The 5,000-nt window shown below is 52.6% G+C and overlaps 1 protein-coding gene across 2 annotated transcripts in view; it reads left to right on the top strand.

The window, feature by feature from the left end:
- The window catches only part of LOC125952161 (actin-binding Rho-activating protein), a 12,445-nt gene that overhangs the window by 4,256 nt on the left and 3,189 nt on the right, over positions 1–5,000 (top strand). The window lies entirely within an intron of this gene.

Here is a 5,000-nt window from a genome sequence, read left to right as displayed (position 1 = left end):
ACGGAAGGTACGGTACGGTGTCCCTCAGCCCCTCTGGAGACACACATTTGATTGATTGTTTCCGGTGCGGTTTTGTCACTGAATTTTTCCTCTGCAGGAACCGTTAATTCAAAGGAATGAAGGCCCGAAGGATGATGATCTTGTCCAAGGTTAAGACCAATGGAAGAGCAACGCTTTCGGGTGTGTGCCGCCAAGTTGTGCATGTTTTATGTACTCGCCTATTTTTAACCTCTCCGCTATTTGACCATCGTGAAGCGTGAACGTGTGAGGTGAGGAGCGACATCCTACGGAGGGGCGGGTGGTTAGCATAATTAATTTTCTGCCTTTGAGGCGGAACTCTCTCGCCATCCCTCGTTAACACGTCGCTAGGAAGGAATGTCAAGGACATTCCTGAGGGACCTTGCGAAAGGGAGTCGTTTAGCGTTGGATGGCGCCATTGAGACAGAGAGTAGAGAAGCAATAGAAACAGAAGCGTAACGATGATGTTGTTGTCGTTGAACACAGTGTATTGTGCAGAGAGCAATAGTCACAGGAAAATCGGATCCATTATGTTCCGTGACGCAACGCACAAACTTTCAACAATCAATGAACTCGTCGTGTTTCCCAGGAATTGCATTGCAGCAGTAGAAGCAGCAAATGATATGATCGGTTAATTAGGTTCAACTTGGGTGATAAACTACGCCATTGCACGCCGGTTCCACTCTCACCATCAATCTGCGGTTTCCCCAAATGTTACCCAGCATTGCGTCATCACATCGTATCGAGCGCGTTTCGCTTCGGAAAGCGATTCCAAGTCATCGCTGTCCGGTTCGAAGAAAGGGGTATGTCCGGTCCGGTTTTGTGAGTCCCCCACCCTCCTACCCTACCTCTCCCTTCCGGGCCAACCCGGTCCGATGTGGGGAAAGATTGATCGGGTGATGCGTTGGCGCTGGTTGATTGACGTTCGCTTGTGATAACATAATTCGTCCCTTCCGCGTGCCGCTCCGGTGTGCATTATGTTGCAAGCAGATAATTTGTGAATCGGCTCGGCTACCTCTCTTCGGCCACCGTTTGTTATCGGACTGACGCACTACGACGCACTGTGGTTTTGGGGAGGGAGTGGGGAATTGCAAAAAAATAAAGTAGAAACGAAGAAATCGTGATCATAAAAGCCCTCGGGCTCGGATGTATAACTGTGGATAGGGATTGTACACCTTCCTTTTTCTGCTGCTGCTGCTGCTGCTGCGAGCTTGCTTGCCAAAAAATGGGAAAGAGCTTTCTTTTTGCAACCCCGAGGGGGAGGTTAAACCACGTAATATCAATATTAATGATCTCTCAACTTCAAACTTCAAAAGGCCTTTTTCCATTGTACTGTTTGGGGTTGAAGGGTTCCCCCAGAGAAAATGTTATCTGATCATAATGTTGTTGTTACTTTCTGTTTTACGCGTTGTGTTTTTCATCCATTTCAAAGATGTTTCGAATTCCATTATTGCCTTTTCTTTATCGGAATTCAATATTGATTCAGCGATCATAAGATCCCCGGGATCATGAATTATGTATAAGCGCTCCAAACTAGCTGACAAGTACGGGTTGTGCGGTTGTAATAGAGATCCATGTTCGGAAAAAAGCTCGGATAGTTCGCACAAATACACTCGAAAATTGTATGATCTCAATCGATTCTCTTATTAAGTTCTATCGAACACAAAGAGCACAACAATGCGTTTGCTGCCTGCGGTCCGAGCGGTGAATCGATCATTTCCTTTCGGAGGTTTTCATTTTCATTGACCGTACCGCAATGGCAGCGTAGGTAGCCAAAGGCTGTTGGAAGTCACCTACCGACCGACGTTGGTAGCATGCCATCACGCGATGGTCAGCTCTGCAGCAGTCTAGCAGACCGCGTCAGTGAAGCGTCGAATGAGCTCAAAACTGGCACCCTTTGACGGTGAGCCCTCCCCTGGGCAGGAGGCCAGGGAATCAAAAAGGCTTCCGGCATGACGGATTTCCGCGAACGAGGCCATATAGCCACAGCAAAAGTTCCTCCGACTTTGCCAAGCGACTGGAGCGACCCCACGGTATGATGCGTGACCCTTTTTCCTCTCTCTCGCACTCTGTCTCTCTACTGCCGCACTTTCCACCTTTCCCTCGTCCGAACCCCCTACCGTGGCAGCACCGAAATTTCTCCGCGGCTTCGAAGCGAAAAAGCGAAAGGCCAAATTTGCAAACAGATAGCGGATGATTAGATTAATTAGCGAAAATCGACGATGATCGAGCATCCGAGGACCATAGGGCAGGAGCAGCTTTTGGGAGCGGACACGCTACTGCTTCACTGCCATCTGTCCAGCTGGCCACCACACATCTGTTGTGGGCTTCTCTGCCTGTGAAAGTCTCTACATTGGCGTCGGTCGCGAATCATTAAGCGCTGAGCTTCAATGAGCCAACTCTTTTCTCTAATAGGAAGGGTGGCTCACATGTGCACTGCGCACATACCCTGCTCTTTGATAGTAACGCCTGTTTGCTGCTGCTGCTGCTGCTGGTGCTTTCGAAATGGGAACCAAATTGACCTACAATCGAAAGTGATGAGAAGGGCCCCTTGGCAGCAGGGTGCAGGGCGTAATGGCAAACTCCCGTTAACAAGGGTGCCGTCGCTGCCGCCTCGTGAATGAAGCACCGCGTGCTCGATAGATTGGGTGCTTCATCTTAAGCTTACGATGCATTACCATACATTGCTCATACTGGCGCGTAGGCATCACTTATCGGGCCGCCGGGCGTAGACTTCCTTATTGTTCGAACGATGATCATCGTTGTTGGGTCAATCGTCTTTTGTGGAAGCTTTCTTTCATTATTTTGTTTCCCCTCTTTTTGTGTGCCTGGTCTGGCAGACTCTTGGAGGTAGGAGAAACTGCGGGTTACTAATAGTTACTTTGCTACTGGATGGATCGGTTGATCGACTGATAAGAGGAAAGTGATGTGTGGAAGATGAGCTAGCATTTCAACTACGCTCGGGGACGTTATCATCCCAAAGTGTCGACCATCTTGTTATGATGGAGGCGAAAAACCGAAATCGAAAGTTTTCCCAAAGCCACACAAAGCCATTCAGGCACAGACCGCTATGATAGCCATGCGATGGAATGCAATGATTTTATTATTATTTTTCCTTTCTATTTTCACTCCCATCCACCGCAGAAGACAGAAAACTCCCCTTTTCGTGGTTCATGCCAGATGCCACTGGCATCTTCATATCTCTTCGACTCGCTCGCTCGCTCGCTCGCTTGCAATGTCTGGGAAAATCTAACATTCCATTCCTTGGGGTTCGGGGCGCATCTCTTTCGACACCTGCGGTCGAGAGCTGGAGCAGCAGCAGAGCTTAATGATACCGTGAACGCCGCGTGCTAATCGCGCCACTTGATAGTAGTGGCCTGGTCTTGGGAAGTTAGCGCACCAACGGAGTGGTCGAGAGACACTCGCTTCTCACAACATGTGCTCCCTTTTTTCGGAGTCGAAAGTGATCGTCGGTAGCGAAGAAGGGGTGGAGTCTTTGCCACCTCGTATACACCTGAAGGACTTGCCATGATTCTTCGGCATGTTCTAGGCGCGCATCATGCCGTGAGACTATTCGCTGCAACTGTAACTACGCCTCTACCAAGGGTCAGCTAAAACCTTGCCGACACGCAGAGCCACTGGTTAGGCTCTACGAACGAACCATCAGTTCCGGCCGATGGTAGGCTCAAGAACAGCACGTTACCGGCCGACCGACTGACCCCGAAAGACGGGCTACCGATCAATAAAAGCTTCTGCGCGCTATCGAGCGTCAGTTTGTGTGCTTCGATCGTTCAAGCAGTCGAGTTCTTGGTTCAAGCGTTACCGTTGGCTACAGAACCTACCATTTGAAACGAACTATCTAGTGTTTGCGGGCCTGCGATCGTTGCGTTCACGGTCTAGCAGTGCAGAAGGCAGAAGGAGTAGTATCAGGGTGTTAGACGGCAAGAATGGGTGGAATCGTGTCGCGTGTGTTCCGTGGTGCACCAGAGCACACCGGCAGCTGCCAGACTTGCCAGCGTAGTTGCTGCGTTTGTCTGGATGCAGGCCTCGAGCTGACGCAGCGTCGTTTGCGGCGTCTGGAGGAGCGTGATGAATGGCGGCGCAGTCGGGCCGGAAGCCGGGCTAGCCGACGGTTCCTGACCGAGGACGAGGATGAGGAGCTCGAGGAGGAGTTAGCGGCACTACCGAGAACGCGTCCAGCCTCGCGCCGCTCTCAGCGTAGACCGGCAGCGCAAAGGCCACGACGCCCGCAGGCACAATCCGAACCGGAAGAGGAGGAAGAGGAACCAGAGGAAGAGCAGGAGGAGGAAGAGGAGCCGCCACAGCCACGGCAGCCGGCACGTCGGGCTCGCGGTCAGGCACGTCGTCAACCAGCGGCACCACGTCGAGCACGTCGTGCTGCGCGTCCTCAACCACAGCAGGAGGAACCGGAGGAAGAGGAAGAGCAGGAAGAGGAGCCGGAACCAGCGGCAGCTCCGGCTCGTCGTCCTAGAACTGGACAACGGGCACAGCAGCAACGCCAGCAGCGTCAGCCAGCACGGCGACGGCAGCAAGAGGTCGCTGCTCCAGAAGAGGAGGAAGAAGAGGAAGAAGAGGAGGAGCCCCAGCAGCGTACTACCCCAGCACGGCGTGGTCGGGGAGGTGCCCGAGCTTCAGCTACCCGACGTCCTGCGGCCCGTCGTCGCAACGTTCAGCAAGAAGAGGAAGAAGAGAATGCCGAAGAGGAACCGGATCAGGAGGAGGAAGAGCAGGAGCGACCGGGACGTACCGGTGGACGCCGACGGGGAGGATCGCAGCGTAACCGGACTCAGCGGCGCAACCAAAGACGCCAGCGTCCCGATACGGATGTCCTTAGCACGGACACGGAAGAGCTGGAAGCGGAAGAAGAGCTGGGCCGCGAGGCAAGGTTGCGCCGTCTCGAGCGGCGTCTTCAGCGAGATGAGGACAGGATCCGTGAACGGTTCTTGCGTGAAGAGGAACTG

The sequence above is a fragment of the Anopheles darlingi genome, chromosome 2 (assembly GCF_943734745.1).
Source record: "Anopheles darlingi chromosome 2, idAnoDarlMG_H_01, whole genome shotgun sequence".
In the NCBI taxonomy this organism is placed as follows: Eukaryota; Metazoa; Arthropoda; class Insecta; order Diptera; family Culicidae; genus Anopheles; species Anopheles darlingi.
This window is presented reverse-complemented; position numbering and strand designations above follow the sequence as displayed.